Genomic DNA, 20,829 nt, shown 5'->3' on the forward strand with positions numbered 1-20,829 from the left:
GGTCAGTACCAGGAGGGTCAAGTAGGTCCTGAACTGCTAGGTCATCTGGCCACGAGGCAGCCCCTACTGTCTCCCAGAACCCTCCAGCCTCACCTGTTTTCCTCTCTGCTCTGATCTTCCTGCTCCGGGGCTTGGTGGCTTCTGTTCTTATTGGGTTTGTGGTAGAGAACAGTGACCCCACAGTATGTGAGTTCTCAGTTCTAGGAGTCAGCGGAAGCTTAGCAGGGCAGTCTAGATTCCTGGGAGGAAAGGAACTCGGATCAGGTGAGGTTTCATCCCGTCAGAGCCCTCATGGAACCAGAGTCAGGTCCATCAGACCTGATTTCTGGACTGAGCTAGGCGGAGATGGGTGGGGAGGGAGGAAGCTCTTAGAGAAGCTGATGGTCACTGGAAGTGTGTCTGGAGTTAGCCGCTGGGTGGGGAAGCCTGTCTTCCTCCCTCTCTCCTTTCCTTCCTCTCTTCCTCCCTTCTCTCCCCTCTCCACCCCTATGCCTCCTCCCTGCCATCCTTCCTTCAGCAAGAGCTTTTCACATGCCATCCGTGCCCACTGCGGGGTGGTCAGACCTGGAGTTAGGCGGGTGAGCAGACAGATGCAGTGACAGCCCCTGCCCTCATGGAGCCCACTTGCCCAGTGACACAGACCGCCTTGAATGAGAAGAGCGTTTTCCTCTCACTGTGAAATGACAGCTGGGAGATGCACTTTGAAGAAAGGATAATGGACTCGTGAGATTGTAGGGCAGGGGCTTCCATGAGGATATAACAATGAGAGTTAATTGGGTGTTAAGAGCATCCCAGGTCAAAGACACAGCATCCCTGTGGCTGGTGGGAAGTAAGGCGTGACCCAGAACTGCTCCGTCGCTGGGGTTGGTACCTAAGGGGGTCTGGAGGGAGGGTGTGCCTGCTCGCTGACAAACAGACAAGGCTGGGCCTGTGGCCAGGAGCCCACCATGCAGGCCATCAGACTGTGTGCCCCAGGTATGGGTTTTGTCAGCAATGGAAAAGGCAGCCATCCATATGGGGTTTAAACCATCAAGTAACATGGGCATATCCATAGCTTGTCAACACTCCTCTGCCTGCTCCCTGGGGGGCTGAGAGGGGCAAATGTGGAGACAGGAGATCCTAGGAGCTCCTCGTGGTTGCCCATGTGCAGGAATCTATGGAGCAGGGGGTGGCTGACTCGGTGGAAGTAGAAGCGATGCCGTAGCCAGCCCTGTTGAGAGAGTCTGAGTTAGACTTAAACTCCACAGTGCCTGCCCAGGGGTCATCAACTCCAGCGTCTTGGAAGTAATTGGTTCGCTGTTCTGTGCATCCATTTGGATGAGCACAGAGGTGACCGCGGCTAATGCACGGAGTGAGCAGCTCTGCCTGACTTTGTTCCGACGCCCTTTCCCTTTCCTTCCCTCTCAGCTCTTTAACTGGGGCATCATCTCAGGGCCGTGAAAATTCCATCCAACTTCACCAGGATCCAAGATTCTCCCTGGTCACAGATCGCTCTTTCCGTCATCTGCAAGAGTAATTGCAAACTCAGGACAGCCTTTAGTTTTGTTTTATTTTAAATTGCATTACTGCTTTGGAACTCTTAGGTCTTTAGATATTCCCTGCTGCCTGGTGCCATTGCTAATGACCATTTCTATTCTCACCTTGTAACAATGGTTCTCACCCTTTGTTTTTATAAAACAATCCACCTAAAGGATTTGTCAGATTCTTATTAGTGTCAAGGGTGGGGGAGTATAAAATTCATTTCAACTGCAGGTTGGATTAAAAGCAGATATAAAAGTGTGGGCATGAAGCTGACACGGATGTGAAATTAACTTTATCCCCCTGCATGCTGAGTAGGGGAGTGCCATAGGTGGCCATGATGCTCAGAGAAGACTTCTTTCTGGAGTTAAGTTCAGTGCCCTCTCTTGGGGTTTAGCACATTGGGTCAATGGGGCAGGGCTTCCTGGACTTTCCCAGTGTGGTGAGCAGCTGGAGAGAGGCTGCACACTGTGCCAGGCAGCAGGGCTGCTGGGCTGGATAAAACTCTGTCCTTGAGGACTTCCTTGGTGGGTCAGTGGTAGAAAAAAATCCACCTGCCAATGCAGATGACACAGGTTCGATTTGTGATCCGGGAAGATCCCACATGCCACGGTGCAACTAAGTGTGTGCACCACAGCTTCTGCACCCGAGCTCCAGAGTCCCGTAGCTGCCACTACTGAAGCCTGTGCACCCTAAAGCCTGTGCTCCTCAGCAAGAGAAGCCAACCCATTGAGAAGCTCACAGACCACAACGAGAGAGCAGCCCCCCCACTCACTCAGTTCAGTTCAGTTCAGTTGCTCAGTCGTGTCTGACTCTTTGTGACCCCATGGACCACAGCATGCCAGGCCTCCCTGTCCATCACCAACTCCCGGAGTTTACTCAAACTCATGTCCACTGAGTCGGTGATGCCATCCAACCATCTCATCCTCTGTCATCCCCTGCTCTTCTCGCCTTCAATCTTTCCCAGCATCAGGGTCTTTTCAAATGTGTCAGCTCTTCGCATCAGGTGGCCAAAGTATTGGAGTTTCAGCTTCAACATCAGTCCTTCCAATGAACATTCAGGACTGACTCCTTTAGGGTGGACTGGTTGTATCTCCTTGCAGTCCAAGGGACTCTCAAGAGTCTTCTCCAACACCACAGTTCAAAAGCATCAGTTCTTTGGCACTCAGCTTTCTGAGCTCAGCCCACTCAGTGAAACTAGAGAAAAGCCCAAACAATGAAGACCCTACACAGCCAAAAACATATAATTAATTAATTGTTGTCATTGCTGCTGTTGTTCAGTTGCTGAGTCATGCCCTACTCTTTGCAACCCCATGGTCTGCAGCACTCCAGGCTTCCCTGTCCTTCACTATCTCCTGGATTTTGCTCAAACTCATGTCTATCGAGTTGGTGATGCCATCTAACGATTTCATCCTCTGTCACCCCCTTCTCCTCCTGGCCTCAATCTTTCCCAGCTTCAGGGTCTTTTTCAGTGAGTTGGCTCTTTGCATCGAGTGGCCAAAGTATTGGAGCTTCAGCTTCAGCATGAGTCCTTGCAATGGATATTCAGGGTTGACTTCCTTTAGGATTGACTGGTTTGAGCTCCTTGCCGTCCAAGGGTCTCTCAAGAGTCTTCTCTGGCACCACAGTAGAAAGCATCAATTCTTCAGCCCTCAGCCTTCTTTATTAATTCATTATTATTATCTTTTAAAAGGAATCTTTATAAACGTTGTGCTCACCCTCTAGGAGTTCACAACCTGGACAGCCCAACGCTAAAGGGGTTGGAAAGAGTGTGTGATTCTTGTTCAGATGAGGGATATGCAAAAGGCCATGGGACCCTGGGGAAAAAAAACCAGTCCAGCTGGATGGGTCAGTCAGTCATGGCTACAGAGAGAAGCTTCCATCTATGTGGACTTTGAATAGTGAGTTCAAGAAGGGCCAGGTGATGACCAGCTCTGGAAGGAAGATGTGATCAAAGTGTTAGAGGCAGGTAGTACCTTGTGTCTTTCCAACTATTTCAGTTTCACTGGATCATAGGATGTGCAAGGGAGTGTCTTAGGGGGAAGGGTCCCCAACCTCCAGGATCTAATGCCTGATGATCTCAGGTGGAGCTGATGTAATAATAATAAAGTGCACAGTAAATGTAATGCTCTCGAATCATCCAGAAACCATCCCCCAACCCAGGTCCATGGAAAAGTTGTCTTCTAAGAAATGGGTCCCTGGTGCCAAAAAGGTTCGGGATGGGTGCCTTAGGTGAGGGAGGAGGAGACTGGAGAGGAGTCAGGGCAGGCTTTAAGAAGGTTGACCTGCCCAAAGGACCTGTGATCAGTATATCTGTGGATTTATAATCAGTCTGTCTAGGATCTGCTGGTGCTACGATTTCTGTTATCAGGAGACAGACACTTCTCCAGCCTAGGCATGCTATGAATTTATAGAAGTTCATCGATAGCTTTGACTGTTCGTTTCCTCGGTCCTGACTCTTCTTTCCACCTCTTTTGGTCGTGTTCTTCTGATCATTGAGATCTCAGCCCCTTTGTCACTTCCTTGGCACTGCCTTCACCAGCATCCCTGACAAGATCTGTCTTCCCTGTTAGACTGTGAGCCCCAGAATGACAGTGCTTGGCTTTAAGAAAGGCTTAATGAATAATAACAAAATTTTTAATAGCATCGATTTTGTGCCAGGCACAATGCTAAATGCCTTACAAATGTTAACTTTGATTACTAACCTGTATCCATTGAGGATATGTTTATTCCCATTTCTCTGAGACAAAGAAAGGTTAAATGACTTATCTGTGGTCACAAAGCTAGTAGGTAGTGGAGACTTGGAGGAATGGATAGATGGATGGATGGATGGATGGATGGATGGAGGAAAGAAGGATGGAAGGGTAGTTGGATGGATGGGGGAAGGGAGGATCGGGAATGTGGGTGGGTGCCTGGATGGAAGGAAGGAAGGAATGAGGCTTGAATGAAGGAAAGAAGGATGGAAGGATGACTGAATGGATGTGTTACTGAACCAAACTTTGGTCCACTCTCCCGCTCACAGAAAAGCCAATCTTCTGACATGGGGCTGTGCTGAAGGAAAGAGCAGCATCCATTGTGGGCACTGGACAAGGAATCCAGAGCAGCTAATGCTCAGAAAACCCAAACTCCCCTTATGGGTTTCAGGAAAGAGTTTTTAAGGGTATGAGTAAGGCGAGGCAAAGAAGTCTCAGGGTGTGTGATCAGCTTGTGCACACACCCTGATTGATGGGGAGGTATCAGGGCTGTGTCACTGGGGTTAACATAATCAATTCTCAGGCTCCGGCTGCTCTGGGGGTGCATACTCATGATCATCAGGTAGTTAAGTTTGTCCATTTGGTGGGGGTCTTAATATCTGTAAAACAACTTAGGAATGGGCATTAGATACAATTATCTAGGTACTTCAGTGGAGAAGGAACTGGCAACCCACTCCAGTGTTCTTGCCTGGAGAATCCCATGGACAGAGGAGCCTGGTGGGCTGCTGTCCATAGGGTCACACAGAGTCGGACACAACTGAAGCAACCTAGCATGCATACGTGCATTGGAGAAGGAACTGGCAACCCACTCCAGTGTTCTTGCCGGGAGAATCCCGTGGACAGGGGAGCCTGGTGGGCTGTCGTCTATGGGGTCGCACAGAGTCAGACACAACTGGAGTGACTTAGCAGCAGCAGGTACTTCAGGGAGGAACTAAAGATTCTGTGACTGCTATATGATTAATTTACTATTTAAATTGCTTATATTCTCCTGGCCCAATTCCACCTTGGTCTTACCATGTTTATATCTTTTCAATCATCAATTCTTAAGCCAAGTGTTTATGACTCAGGGGATACTTGGGAGACCAGAGCTTTTCTACAAATGAACAACAGGCAGTGAACGTGGGGGATGTCTATCCTTGGAGATCCTATTGAGTCCTTTCCAGTTACAGATGGATAAGCACTGTTCCCACCATACTCACCCTTCACAGCTGTCTGTACCATCAGAATTCTCCAAACACTGGTCTCTCTCTTTGCAATATTTTGGAGCCTCTTGATGCTATCAGATGTTCTGATTTATCAACATCAGTGGACTCACTAAATGTGAAGTTAAAAAAATGGTTCATCATATTTACAAAGGGGAAGCATATATTTTAAATATATGTTTGTAAATAATGTGCATCATTGAGCTCTGAAATGTGTGAATTGCATTGAATCTGGGTATAAGTTATAGAACTACTTTGTAGGAGTAGTTGAAAGCACTCGGTCAGGCTTCTAGGACACTGCAAACCAGTCCCACCTCTGCTACTTAAGTTTCTTCCAGAGAGAGGGCAGTTCAGGGCCAACTCTTTTTTGTATCTGTGTGTGCGTGCTAAGTCACTTCAGTTTTATCCGACTCATAGCCTGCCAGGCTCCTCTGTCCATGGGATTCTCCAGGCAAGAATACTGGAGTCGGTTGCCATGACCTACTCCAGGGCAATCTTCCTGATCCAGGACTGAACCTGTGTCTCTTGAGTCCCCTGCTTTGGCAGGCAGGTTCTTTACCAGTAGTTCCACCTGGGAAGCCCCTCTCTTTGATATAAGGCTCCATATACATCTTTCAATCGATTAGTAAATCTTGATTTTTCTGGCTGAAGATGACCTTTCCCCCAACTCACTGAATTATATGATATTATAATGGCCATTTTCAGTTCAGGTGATATTTGGTTTATTTAAATATTAATGAAAATGAATCTTGTTCCTTCTGATTGGGTGATGATAGCCATGTTTATAAAATGTATTATTTATGGGACACCGTAAATCAGTTTTCTTCACTGTAAAATGAAGTCACTTGGAACCTTTGCTGTCACGGAATTGAGCATTACAGAATCTTTGAGTTCTAAGATTGAAAAGAAATTTAATGTGTGTTTCATCCTGCCTACTCCAATGCAGGAAATTCCACAATAAGATCATTAAAAGATCAGCCTCCCATCTTTCCTTGAAGACATCCTATAAAAGAGTTCACTGTGGAGGTTAGAAGCATAGCAGAATGGTTCTAAATTTGTTACCTGATTTCCCAAGTTCAGATCCAGGCTCCACTACCAATATGCAAACTTTGTACAACTGAGCTGTCTGAGCCTTGGTTTCCTCTCCTGGAACAGAGAAACTGGGAATGCCTTCCTGATTGGAGTGTGAAGGCATTCAATGAAAATAATATTTGAAGCTCTGATCTTTATCCTTTTCATCTTCATCACCATTATCATTGTTAGTTAGGTTTTACCTATTTTATTGGTTAACCAGATATTAGTATGACCAAGACAGATGCAGACGCAATTCAGGAATACATTCCTCGGTACTAAAGTCTCCCCTTCTCTTTTTCTCTAGGAAACTGCTCGGAGAACTCATGCAAGTGAGGCTTACAGCTTTCCTGATCAGACTCAGCATTCAGTAAGTGCAACTGCTTTTGAGCGGTCATTACGTAATGCCATCCATGGCTTTGATTGTGTTTGCGATGAAAAGCTCTCTTCTGCGGGCTTGGGGTTCCCACAAACACTTTGCTGCCAGCTTGTGTCTTTCTTTTTTTGCGCCACTACATTGGGTTCAGAGGTGAGAAGAGGCTTCTCTGGATAGTATCTTGAAAAAGAACAGAAGGAATGTTAGAGAAGCGTGAGAAGAGTGTGATGGGTTAAACCTACCATTACTGTCTGGGGGTTAAATTAAATGTGCTTTTGTTTTCTTTTTGTTCCCTGAGTTTTTCTCAATGCCCCTGCCCCAGTCACTGGAGCCCTGCAAAGTCAAAAGAAATGGCAGGAAGCAGACACATTAGTGAGACCATATATTTCTTGAGGTATTTCAGAGCAGAGCAGTTCTTTTTGCTCTTTCTGAGCCAGAATGCATTACTCCTATATAAAAATGCCTGCGAAAAAGAAGTTCTGTACTTTAAGATGCTGGGGTATGTTTTGGAAATTTCATTTGTTTTTAGCAAGTAAGCACTTTCTGCCGTCTGCCTTTCTCGTTGCGCACAAGGACTTTATTTTTGGTGAAGTTAGCAGTATTTTGTCCAATTTCTCCAACTCTTATTTTTTTCTGATACGCTAGCATTCGGAGTGGTGGTGGGGGTGACACTGCATTCTCCATAAAGTCTCTGCCATCAGCCTGCTTCTGCCTGAGTTCTGTCGGTGAGCCACTTGTGTTCGGAAGAAATCTGTAATAATTTAGCCATAAATATAAAAATTTTAAAAGGCTTACTTAAAGAAATATTTATTTTTTTCCAAGATGTAGCTTTCCTTCCTAGGTCTCGGAATTTCTTAGTATATTCTACTTATGAGAGTGCTGGAGACTAATTTGATACATCAAATATCATAAAGGGGCAGGTAGAAATTGGTGGCTGTGGGACTCCAGGCCTGGAAGAGGCTGATCAAAGAGAATTCTTTTGCCCTCAGTGGTGTTGCAAGACTCCTGTTATTGCTGTGGCATTTGCATATGCGAAGGAAGCCGGGAAAGAGGAGGAGAAAGAAAGAAATAAGAAAGATGATGTATTCGCCGTCGCTCGCCACATCAGAATGACTAAGTGTAACCCTGATCAGCTAAAGCTTGTATCACACAGGAGATTAGACCTGCAGCTTTTGTTCCCAATAAGAAAGGAAATTTCATGTTTAATTCCCTACATGCCACATCTATCCTTTAATGCCTTTGAAGTTCGGGCTACAGCATCCCTTGAAAACTGGGGAGATTTTGTTAGCGAAACAAGGAGAGGGCTGTTTGGCATGCAGTCTGTTCCTATCTATTTGCTGCCAACTTAAGTGTGTATGTTACTCTAGCTGTTCCTGTTTCAGGCAGTGTCCTTCTGGACTTCTTGGTGATGCTGGAGAAGGCGGGGAGGAATGGGGGATGGAGGGTGTTGAGTGTGGGTTTTCCAGTGATGCACGCCCCTTCCACCTTTCTCTGTACCTTCTCAACACGATACAAATTACTGCTTCCCAGAAAGAAACCCGTGTTCCTTTCCAAGATTGAGGCTGAAGACTCTGACCTAGGGGAGTCTCTGGTCCCTGAGATAATTAGCACACTGTTGTAAGAAACTCATGTTAATTTGTCTATGGATATGGTATTTTCATATCTACAATTGCAGTCAGAAGAGGAAAAAAAATATTAATTTGCTGCTCCAAACCAGTGTGCAGATATCTGATAAATTTTTAAAAAAATTAAAAAGGAAGAAATGGAAAACTTCTCATCGGGGATGTTGAGAGCTGTGGCCCAACCTCCGTGCTTGATAGATTCTGATGCCTTCTTGTTATCATAGCTTCTCTGGCTCAATGAGTACCTCCGCCAGCTCCCAGGGCCCACAGGAATGTAGGTGGAATTCTGGGAGGTTGCTTGGTTACCAGGAAAGGAGATGATCTGGCATGTCCATTTGGCCATGTACCTGGTCCTTGGGTCCCCTTCACCAGTCCCATGTGTGGTACCTCGTTGCAGGGGTCAGGAAACCACTTCAGCCTCTCATGGGATTTTACAGGGAGCAATGGCTGCAGCTGGAATTTTCTCAGATCTAACTCCATGCCTGGGCTGATGCAGTGACTAATATCTTATTTTAGGCTGAGACAGGGTTGGATATCGTTGGCTTCAGAAAATCAGTGTCCATTTCCTGCTTCCAAAGTTTGATGATCGCTCGTTGTATATTTTTTCCCAGAATTCCCCATCTGTATTAACCTTAGGACACAGATTGGCCAATGTACACGATGCAGGGGGTTAGCTCACATGACCCTACGTTTGTGTAGGCATCTGGTTCCCACATCCGTTTATGAGCTGCATCTAGAAGGAAAACTGCATAAAGCTGATTGTAGCACCATCAGCGGTTGATCTTCAGCCTCCGAGTAATTTCTTACAACTTTTATCTTTTTATTTAAATGAATTTTAACATTTTCTTTTATTTTGGAGAATAGCCGATTAATGACGGTGTGATAGTTCCAGGTGGACAGTGAAGGGATTCAGCCATACATATGCATGTATCCATTCTGCCCTAAACCCCGCTCCCATCCAGACTGCCACGTAACTTTGAGTAGATTTCACTGTCCTCCAACTTTTAAATTTAACTTCCGGTGGAAGCCTTCCTTTGACCTCTGTCTTTTGTCAGATTGCACTTTCAACTCATTCATTCGTTGAGCAAAAATTAATGTCATGTTTGTCTTTTTCTTTAGTCCAGTGCCATCCAGTAGAACTTCCTGTGATCATAGGATAGTCTTTATCTGTGCCGTGCAGCATGGTAACCACCAGCTGGATCTGGCCATCGAGCCCTTCACCTGTGCCCATCAACAGTAGTGCTGCTGAGGAACTGAGCCTGCAATTTTATTTGTTTTTAATCAAATGAAGTTTAAGCAGCATGCTTTGGCTAGTAACAGCCGACCATGCTGGGTGGGGCATCTGTAGACCAGAGGTCCTCTGAATACAGGGGCAAAGTCTCAGTTGTCCCTTCTTGTACTCAGGCTGATAATCAGCTGGTATAAGTCAGTATGGATATGGGTTGGTAAGCTCCTGCTGTCCCAAACTCTTAAGCATCTTTCACCCCTGCAATTCCATATGCCTTATCCCCCCAACATGGACCCTTGATCCAGAGCTAAAGGATTAATGATTTTCCTGCCTGGTCCTCTGGTGCCCTGACATGTGTCCATTCTAACTGGTTGGTGTCTGACTCATGCTGGTCATTAAATAATATATGTGAGTGCTAACTCACTTCAGTTGTGTCCAGCTCTTTGAGACCCTATGGACTGTAGCCCACCGGGCTCCTCTGTCCATGGGGATTCTCCAGTCAAGAATACTGGAGAGGGTTGCCATGCCCTCCCCCAGGGGATCCTCCTGACCCACACTGGTTGAACCCACATCTCTTACATCTCCTGCATTCTCAGGCAGGTTCTTTACCACCAGGGCCACCTGGGAAGTCCAAATAATGTATAAGCTCTGATTATATTCACAGTGGTGACTGTAGTCATGTCCATAATGGACAATAAGTACTTGTTGGGTATAGTGATAGGTGAAGACATGGAGTGATGGAGGGATGAACAGATACCATGCGTGCGTCCCATCTTCTGCTGGAGTGTTATATAAGTGAGGGTGACAGAACTGACCTTAGACCAGAGAACAGTCTGGGTCACCCTGATGCTGATTTTTGTCCTCACCTTTCACTGAATATTCTTCTTCCAAGCATCTCCCTCTGCTTTGTCTGCTGCTGGGCCCAGAACACCTGGCTTCAGATCCGACACTGGGCTCTACAGCCACGTGCAGCACAGACTGCTGTATCTCTCCGTTACTTCTGGCTGTCATTTCTGACTCCAAATTCCCAATATGAAAATCAGACCAGACCCCACTCACTCACCTAAGGATACCATTCTCCTCCCAGGGACCCCACTCCCAAGCTTTAGCCATCTCTGACTTTGTCTTCCTCCTCATCCACCACCAAGAGAGAAACGAGTTTTTGATCTGGGCCTTCTAAAAGCCTCACTTGCGTACCCTCTTGTTGGCACACACTTCACAAAGTTCTTCTTTACATGGCTATGAAGTCTTCCTAACTGGTCCTCATGCCTGAAGCCACCTTTCCCCTGGATTCTATTCTGTTTATGAAAGGAATAACATTCTGAAGCATGAATATCATCTTGTTCAAAAAGCTAGTTCCTACCAAACACCCGGCCTTCTCTTGGAGGAAAATACTGTCTGTTCCAATTGGGCAAGATGATCTCTTGAGTTCTAAGTATGTTTATTGCCCAACGTCATGCATTTGCAATCATTGGTCTCTTCCCTGTGCTCTTAATATAGAAACTTCTGTTATGATCTCTGTGAAGACCCTCCTGATGAAGGAAGTTTTCCCCATGTACTTGAGTTCCTTGATTCCCTTCTGTAGGAGAAAGAAAATACTAAGTCTCTTTTCAGTGTAGAAGCGTGACCCCCATGATCTTATTTTTAGAATCTGGAGCTCAGTGGAGCAGACGAGAGGCGAACAGTGCAAGGGTGAACAGGAAGAGAAGGAGCAATGATGGTCACCCAGGGAGGTGGAATTCTTTTGAGTTAAAGAAGTCAGCAGCCTGACTGAGGGTGGGAGAGGGCGAGCATCATTGGGAATTCAAGAGGGAAAGAAGAGCAAGAACAGGACAACACAAGAGCATCGATTTCATCCATGTCCAGACCTCTGGAGGGTGTCACGCCAGTTATTTGGAGTCCAATGGTCTAGAGGGCAAAGAAAAAGATGCTCACTGACCTTCTCACTTTCATTGTCACTTGGCCAACCAGCTGCTACCACCAGACACCCTTGTTCACACATCTCACATGTGGGTCTCTCGTCTCTCTTGAGCTGCTGCCTAGCAGAACCCTAAGGCATTCTTCCTTCTCTCCCTGTTTCCCCTCTGCAGGATTGGGAGTAGGAATCCAGGGGATATTTTTTATTTAATGAGTATATGGAAATGAGCGGTGAGGAAGGAGAGTGTAGGGAGAGAAATACAAGAAGACAAGCATTTCCTTCTGCTCCCGTATTGTTCGAGCAGGGGAAGATAAGAAAGAAAGAAAGTTATAAGGAAGATTTGTGTGAGGGTAGAATTTCAGGACCATGGATAGAGAAGAGAAGCCTGATGTGTTACCTGGCTTTTGGTTCTTCATCTTTTCTACCATGGAGCTCATCATGACCCCTATTTATCCTGTTTATCACTTGTGTATTATCTGTCTCCTCCATTGGGCTGGAGGATATAGAAGGTATGGTTTGTGTCTGCCTTACTCACTGCTATATCCTATATCCCTAACACCTCTCAAATGAGAGACACACATCTATTTTGAAAGAATTATTGAGCTGCATAGATTGAGGGTATGAAAGATGATCACACTATTTGTACTTTGAATCATTCTTCTGTCATTCCTAATCCCTTACAATCCACCTCTACGCCATGTCTCATTCAAGATCAATCTCTGAAACATCAGGAGAGCTAGACTCATGTCCCGGCATTATTAATCGACTGTGAGTCCTCTTTCCCCCCTTTTTGGCTGTGCTGGGTCTTCACTGCTGCCTGGGCTTGCTCTAGTTCCAGTGACGGGGAACTGCTCTCTAGTTCTGGTGTGTGGGCTGCTCGTTGAGGTGGCTTCTCTTGTTGCACAGCATGGTCTGCAGAACACGGGCTGTGGTGCACAGGCTGATTTGCTCCGTGGCATGTGAGATCTTCCTGGGCAAGGGAGCAAACCCATGTCTCCTGGATTGGTGGGTGGCTTCTTTACCACTGAGCCACTAGGGAAGTCCCAACCATGTGATTCTTAACAATACATTTGACCAAATTTAAGTTTCCTCATTAAAAATTGTAATAGTAACAGCAAGGAATTGAACTCCAGTAGTCTGGACCTGGGCTTCCCTGATGCCTCAGACAGTGAAGAATCTGCCTGCAATGTGGGAGATCTGGGTTCCACCCTTGCATTAGGAAAATCCCCTGGAGAAGGGAATGGATACCTACTCCAGTATTCTTGCTTGGAGAATTCCATGGACAGAGGAGCCTGTCTGGTGACAGTCCACGGGGTCACAAAGAGTCAGACATGACTGAGCGACTTTCATTCACTCATTCCGTCTGTAACTAAGGCCCCTTCCAAGTTGGAATTCAGTAAACAAACATGGAAGGCAGAAAGTAGGCCACAGAAGAGAAGGCTGAGAGAGGGTATCATTATCTCAGCAAGGCCGAGATTGTTGAGTTATGACCAGCAGTGGTTCTTCACGCCCCGACCTGTGGGCAGAAATGAGCCCCTTGTCTCCTGGACAAGAAAGAAAATATACCAGACACGTTGGGGACTAATGCAGTACTGATATTCTGCCTTCTGTTTTCTGTATTAATAAATTGATAGGGCTTACCTGGTGGCTCAGATGGTAGAGAATCTGCCTGCAGTGCAGTAGACCTGGGTTTGATCCCTGGGTTGGGAAGATCCCTTGGAGGTGGGCATGGCAACCCACTCCAGTGTTCTTGCCTGGAGAATCCCATGGACAGAGGAGCCTGGCGGGCTACAGTCCATGGGGTCACGACTGAGTGACTAACACACATACACAGTAAGTTGATACTGATAAAGTTTGATCCACACACATAGATTGCTTTAGAGAATTAGAGGAAAGAAAAGCAGATTTTGCCTGCAGCCTCTCATACTGGCTTGAACACGTAAGAGGCAAAATCTTGGTATTCATCCTGATTATTCATCAGTTCCCAGCTGAATGACCAAGGAAAACAATGACTCGGGATTTCTGCTAAATCCCTTCACTTAAGCTAAAGATTAGATCTACTTGCTGTTTCTATTTAACATTGTATTGGTGAACCTGTGTTAATGGCTGGAAATCGCAAAGGACAAACAAAAATTTCAGTAAAATGGCTGGTTAGTGAGTTACAGCAACAAGGAATTTGGTTTCTTGGAATGGAGGAAGCTATAGATTTTTTCAACTTTTGGCAGGCTCCACAGAAGGATAAACTTTCTCCAAGTGCTGGTAACCAGAATAGTTTTTTAAATATGTGGCTAGTTTCTTTGGAACCCAAGTAATTAATTCCGACAAATGAAGATTCTTGACTCATTGAAAAATTATGTTTAAGAATGTCTGATCGATGTTAGCTTAAAGAAAGTTAACCAGGGATTTCTTCTTTGTGTAATGGGAATATGGAAACCCCAACTCTGTGCCTGGCATACAGTCAACACTAAATAAATGATAACAGTCATTACCATTTTTGTTATTCAGAACAATGGCATAACTGAGAAGTCATCTCCTCTCACTGACTGACACGTGTGTGTGTGTGAGTATGTACATGTTGGCAAGCTGGTTAATTCACTGGACCTCAGTCCCCATTTTTAAGGAGGATGAGTCATCTTGGAAAAACTCTATTATTGTACACTGCAGCTCAGGTCTTAGCAGAGTGACATAAAGTGAACACTCACTCTTACTCTTCCTTCATTCATTTATGAACAGATAACTATAGAAAATTATTGTGTTGGATTCTTGCCAGGTACTGGGGATATTGCAGCAAACAGAAGGACATGGGGTCCTGAATTTATGATAAAAGTTAAGTCAGTAAAACATTTCAAGTTCTACTAACTATCCTAAACTATTCAGTCACAGAGAGACATATATGTTGGGCTCGGAAGACAGGGATATGATTAGATTCATCTCAGAAGTGGGCAAGGTCAACAGTTATCCCCATTGCAGGTAAATTCTTCTCTTCCTTCTGTCCAAGCCAATTTTTTTTTTTTTTCCTTTTGAGCTGGCTGGTCTTTGTTCTGGCCCTCTCTCACCCTTTACCTGCAGTGCTCTTGCAGGGCACTGCCCCCCAGCTCCCCAGAAGTGACCATTTTCACAGAACAAGGCTGGGCTCTCCCCACCAAGTCTCTAAGCTTCCCTCTGCAGAATCAATGCCCGTTTCCAGCTGCTAATGCATTAATAACAGAAATGTCCCTGGCCGTGACCTACCTGAGTCATTACACACTAATCATCGGAGGCAATTTCAAGCAGATTGACTAGTGATCAGTGTCCTCCCCGGCGTCCAGGCGGGAGGACACACCACTGCCTTCACAGCCCGGGAGCAGATGGCTGAGAGCGTGATCGCTCACCACAGCCGGCGTGGCTCTGACTCCGGGAAGGGGACTCGCCATGTCTTGCATGCAAAGCCAGGCTCTCTCACCCAGGGGCTCTGCTCCAAGGGCCCACCTTCTGCTTCCAAACAGATTCCAGGCTCTCCCTGACCTTCTTTGTGCCCATTTGAAACTCAATGCTCAAATAACTCTCTGAAGATGATGAGGAAACAGGATTGACCAGCGCCCCGGTCTTTCTAATAGACGTGGCTGCCACAAAACAGTCCAATTGCTCTGCCACGATTCAGTGTCATCCCTTGTCCAGATGTGTGGTCCAGTGTGGGCCTGTGAACCAGTGTCCGGATCTCTTCCCTCAAGTTTCAGCTTGAGTGTTTGTTTTCCAGTTGCTCATTCACTGCCCACGATCATTGTTTTCAGGGTGACACGATATATCCACCGAATGATGCCTTGCTTCCTTATTATGAAATATCTAGGAGGTTCCCATTCTTTTCATGAACACTATTATTGTCAGAGTTAATGACTCAGGATCTATAGAGTTTTCTTCCTGGGATAACTTCCAGGGGATGTACCCCCAAGGGGAATTTACACAGTCAAAGAATAAGAGCATCTTTTTCACTTTGGGTGGATAAGGTCTCATTTTTATTTATATACAAATGGATGGTTAATTTACAACCAGCTCACTGTATTTTAAGTTTTCTATTCTTAACTGCCTATGTTTTATTAGCCCATGAAGAAGATTCAGGGAGTTCCCTGGTGGGCTAGTGGCTAAGACTTCAAACTCCCAGTGCAGGAGTTCAATCCCTGGTCAGGGAACTAGATCAGAACTAAGAGTTTGTATGTCGCAACTAAAGATCCTGCATGTGACAATGAAGATCAGAGATTCTGTGTGTCACAACTGAGACTCAATGCAGCCAAATAAATGAATATTTTTTTAAAAAGTACTGTCTCCTAAAAATAAAGAGAATTCGGATTATATTTAAGAGGAGCTAGGCAATGGAGTGGTAAATGTGAGTCAGATCAAATCTTTACCTTCAAGGTGCTCACAGAGAAGGAGAACCCAGATTAGGGACTAGCCCACTGGTCCCCAAAACAGCAAAGCCCTAAGGAAGATGGAGCTTCAGGATCCCTGGATTCTGGTACAAGACTCCAGTTCTGAGACTAGTGTCTCAGGGAATGTGTCTAGTGTCAAAGGGAAATAAGCTTTCCCTTTGATCTGAGTTGAATGTCATGCTGTTTCTTGAGAAGGGTTTACAGACTCAGTGTATTGGGAGTCTCATGTTCTCCAGTCCCACGTGTGCTGTTCAATTGCTCAGTTGTGTCCGACTCTTTGCAGCCCCATGGACTGAAGCACGCCAGGCTCCCCTGTCCTTCACTATCTCCCAAAGTTTGCTCAAATGCATGTCCACTGAACTGGTGATGCCATCCAACCATCTCATCCTCTGTCACCCCCTTCTCCTGCCCTCAATCTTTCCCAGCATCAGAGTCTTTCCCAGCGAGTGGGCTCTTCACATAAGGTGGCCAGAGTATTAGAGTTTCAGCTTCGGCATGAGTCCTTCCGATGAATATTCAGGGTTGCTTTCCTTTAGGATGGACTGGTTTGATCTCCTTGCTGTCCGTGGGACTCTCAAGGGTCTTCTCCAGTCCCAGTCCCAGGCATCCTTGTTATATCTATAAATTCATTTATGAGAACTCAGTTGTATGCATTGTGTTCTCAGTCTAAGTTTATGAGCCATCCACTATGGTCTACTCTGAAAAATTCTGTTGGTAGAAATTCATAAAAATTGCACACTTCTAGCTAAAGAAGCAGTGAGCCTTTTGGCTGTGTGTGCTCCGTAGACACAGTGGGTTACATCTAGTCATCTAGGTTCATTTAGATTCAGGTAAAGGAAGCAGCAGTCCTGGAGGGAAAAACACAGACTTTAAGACAAATAAATGGGGATTCAAATCTTGGCTCTCTATTTATCAGTCCTGCAAGTTTGGGAAAGTTATGTAACTTTTCTCAGCCCCAATGTCCTCTACGATAATAGGAAAGCAGTCACAGGCCAAAGGTTTCTTGTGAAGATTAAATGCAGATTCCTTTTGGGGAGGACAGAGCATCTGCCTGGGGAAAGCCACTGGGGTGGAGAATAGGATGCTGAGAGCAGAACCTTGGCGGCAGTCAGCTCAGCAGAAGAGCGTAGCAAAAACACCGTTCTATTGGGACTTCCCTGGTTGACCAGTGGTTGAGACTTTGTGCTACCAAAGCAGGGGGTAACGGGTTTTATCCCTGGGTAGGGAACTATGATCCCACATGCTGCGTGGCATGACCAAAAATCTAAATAAAGAAAGAAATAGGAAGAAAAAAAAAGTAAATTGAAACAAAAACGAAAACATTGCTTTGTTTCAGTTGGGGGAGACCTTGTTGTGGTTCCGAAGGGCAAGAAGATGGAAGGAGAACTGAGGCAGAGGACAGAACCAGCAAGTGGGTGGGGATGCAACCGCATTTGAGGGGAGGGCCCTCACGTGGCCCGGACTAGAGGTCAGCGTGAAGTCTTTTGCCTTGTCATAATCCAATCGTTCACTCTGTCTGCCTGTTCACTGACTCCCAAGAGTGAAACTAACCTTTCACTTCAAAACACTTACATTTAAAATGTTTTTGAGGGACTTCCCTGGTAGTCCAGTGGTTAAGACTGTAGGCTCCCAATGCAGGGGGCACAGGGTTCAATCCCTGGTCAGGGAACTAAGATCCTGCCTACTGCACTGTACAGCCAAAATTAAAAAAAAAAAAGTTTCTGAGAGTGAGCTTTTTATAGACGTTTCCTGAAGTGATGCGCTCCTGTCTGCGTCCGTGCCGAGCAGAACCGATGTTGTCCTCAGCCATTCCGAAGGTAACAATGGGTGCAGGATATGTGCTCCCACACCAGGCCTTGGGCTAAGCTTTGTACACGAAGCGCTGTACCTTCTTTCATCCACAGGAGGACCTGTGAGATGGGTCCTGCTAATAATGCCTACAGTTTTGCAGATGGGGAAACTGACCCTTGAATGGGTTACGTGGGCTGCTCATACTCAGAGGGCCAGAAAGTGGGGGGGCTGGGCTGGACTCTGGCCATCTCAACTCTGGGGTCCACACTCTTGACCACTGTATACTAAGTTCTTTCTATGTGTAGGACCCTGGGTCCAAAGTGCCAACAGGGCTGAGCATTTTAGTCAAGAAATCGTGGCAAGGAGTTTTGGCTGCAACAGAGGTTGGAGGATTGTGGCACCTGAATATCTCAGTAGTACCTTATTCCTGTTGTTCAGTCGCTAAGTTGTGTCTGACTCTGCGACCTCATGGACTGCAGCACCCCAAGCTTGCCTATCTTTCACCATCTCCTGGAGCATCTAGATTGTTTTTATTCTCTATAGTGTAGGTGACATTGATGACTGGTATGATTAAAGATAAAATTTTGTGGAGCTTTCCTTTCTCTTCCTCTTCCTCTCCATGCAAAGAAAGAATGAGAAACGTGATGTATGCTACACCATGAACATGGAAACTGAAGCATGGTCTGTGGTTACCAGGGACGTTGCATTGAACGGAGACTCTTGATAGTTGAGGCAAGTAGGTCCACCTAGAGCCTCAGCCCTCAGTCCTTCTGTTGCTCAACATGCTTGTACAGTAAGTCCCCTACATACAAACCCTCAGGTTGAGAACTTCCAAAGATAGGAACATGCATCTGGTTCTGGCAAAGAACCAAAACCTGTGCCATCGACGGCAGATGTGAGCGAAAGAGCAGCTTGTCCTCCATCTCCTATTGCTGGCGACCTGTCAGCTCTCCCATCTCCCACCTTCTCTCCCTGCCCCAGTCAGTACCTCTTCTTGCCTGTTCACTTGATGCCAGCCCCTGGATGCCAGCTGCTGTACTATGCTACTGTACTTTTCAATGTACCATCCTGTAAGATTGAAAATGTTTTCTTTATTTCTTGCCTTTGTTGATGTGCTATTTGTGTGAAAAGTGTTATAAACCTATCACAGTACAGTACTATATAGCTGATTGTGTTAGTTGAGTAACTAGGCTAACTTTGTGGACCTACAAGGACATTTGACTCATGAACATGCTCTTGGAATGGAACGCGTTCGAATGGAGGGGATTTACTGTAGACTGAAAGTGGCTTGATTCTCCCATCAATGTTTTCACTGGGTTGCAACTGAAGTTCAGTGCTGAGAACAACAACAATTAAAAAAAACAAAACAACAAAGGTGAGGGACTGACCGGCAAGGAACTGAATTGTCCCTTTGAGATTTTATGTGTAGTACTTGTTGTTTTTGTTCACTCTCTCGGTTGGGTCGACTCTTTTCCACCCCATGGGCTGCAGCAGGCCAGGCTTCCTTGTCCTTCACTATCTCCTGGAGCTTGCTCAAACCCATGTCCATTGAGTCAGTGATGCCATCCAATCATCTCATCCTCTGTCACCTCCTGCCCTCAATCTTTTCTAGCATCAGGGTCTTTTCCAGTGAAATGGCTTGTATGCAATCATATTCTTGCCTGGGAAATCCAATGGACAGAGGACCCGGCCAGACGACAGTCCATGGGGTCGCAAGAGTCAGACATGACTTATTGACTAAACCACCACCACATGTGTATAATATACATGTGGATAAAGAGTCAGCCTGCAGTGTTGGAGAATGGGTAGATAGGGGTAGACATGGGTTCAGTCCCTGGGATGGGAAGATCCCCTGGAAAAGGAAATGGCAACCCAAACCAGTATTCTTGCCTGGATAATCCCATGGACAGAGGAGCCTGGTGGGCTACCGTCCATGGGTTCGCAAAAGAGTCAAACAAGACTCAACACGCGTGTACACATATATAGTTTAACACTATGAATATTCATAGATGTGTTCACAGTTATTTTAATACAGAATTATGAGACTGGGGAAGTGAAGAAAGATTATGTCTATCTCAGTCTAAAGTAAAAAAGACCTTGTTATTCAGAGCACAGGGTCCTGCTTCCACATGGTGGCTGCTGTCTCAGGTCCAGTTAAAGCTCCTTTCTTAAGGCTGACTCGGCAAACATGACTTTGAACAGCCAGGCAGTGCTACCCCGGCACAGAGCTCCTGAGAAGGCTTGTACATCCTTCTTCAGCAGTCCTCACAGAACTGAGCTCAGAGCTGCAGATGGTACGGTATGTGTCAAGCCCTCCATCCTCCCTGTGAGAGCTTTGATCAGGGATGTGGTCAAAGGTGAGGCGTCAGAATTGGTTCCCCACCGTCCCTGTGATCCTCGTCCTTGTCTCTTCCCAATAGGAATTGCCCTCTCACTGTATCTGGCAGGCAACTAGAGCCCTGCTTTCATGCACTGGACGAATACACATTGAATCCTCTTCTATGCCAGGCATGGTTCTAGCTGCTGGGGACAGAGTGATAAACAAGACAGGCAAGTTCCCAAATCTGTGGGGATTATAGTTCTCCAGAAGAAGCAAATCTTAGACAAACAGTCATACAAATAAACATATATTCTGTGAGATAAATGCACAGCATGTTATAACCTGGACAGAATGTGGTAGGCTTCCCAGGTGACTCAGTGGTGAAGAATCCTCCTGCCAGTTCAGGAGATGCAGGAGACAAAGGTTTGATCCCTCATCAGGGATGATTCCTTCGAGTAGGAAATGGCAACCCACTCTAATATTCCTCCCTGGAAAATTCCATGGACAGAGGAGCCTGGTGGGTTTCAGTCCCTGGGGTCGCGAAGAGTTGGGCAGGTCTGAGCAGCTAAGCACACACACAGGCGCAGAGTATGGTAACTTAATTTGAGATCAAGGAATTGATATTCA

General features: G+C 45.9%; 1 protein-coding gene across 2 annotated transcripts in view; it reads left to right on the plus strand.

The window, feature by feature from the left end:
* The window catches only part of RBFOX1 (RNA binding fox-1 homolog 1), a 1,681,944-nt gene that overhangs the window by 272,542 nt on the left and 1,388,573 nt on the right, over positions 1-20,829 (plus strand). For both annotated transcript variants that reach the window (XM_040256528.1, XM_040256446.1), the window contains exon 2: positions 6,852-6,914. The gene's annotated coding sequence lies outside the window, so the exon portion shown is untranslated. The remainder of the gene's footprint in view (positions 1-6,851; positions 6,915-20,829) is intronic.

Source organism: Oryx dammah, unplaced genomic scaffold, assembly GCF_014754425.2.
Source record: "Oryx dammah isolate SB20612 unplaced genomic scaffold, SCBI_Odam_1.1 HiC_scaffold_2, whole genome shotgun sequence".
NCBI classification, from domain to species: Eukaryota; Metazoa; Chordata; class Mammalia; order Artiodactyla; family Bovidae; genus Oryx; species Oryx dammah.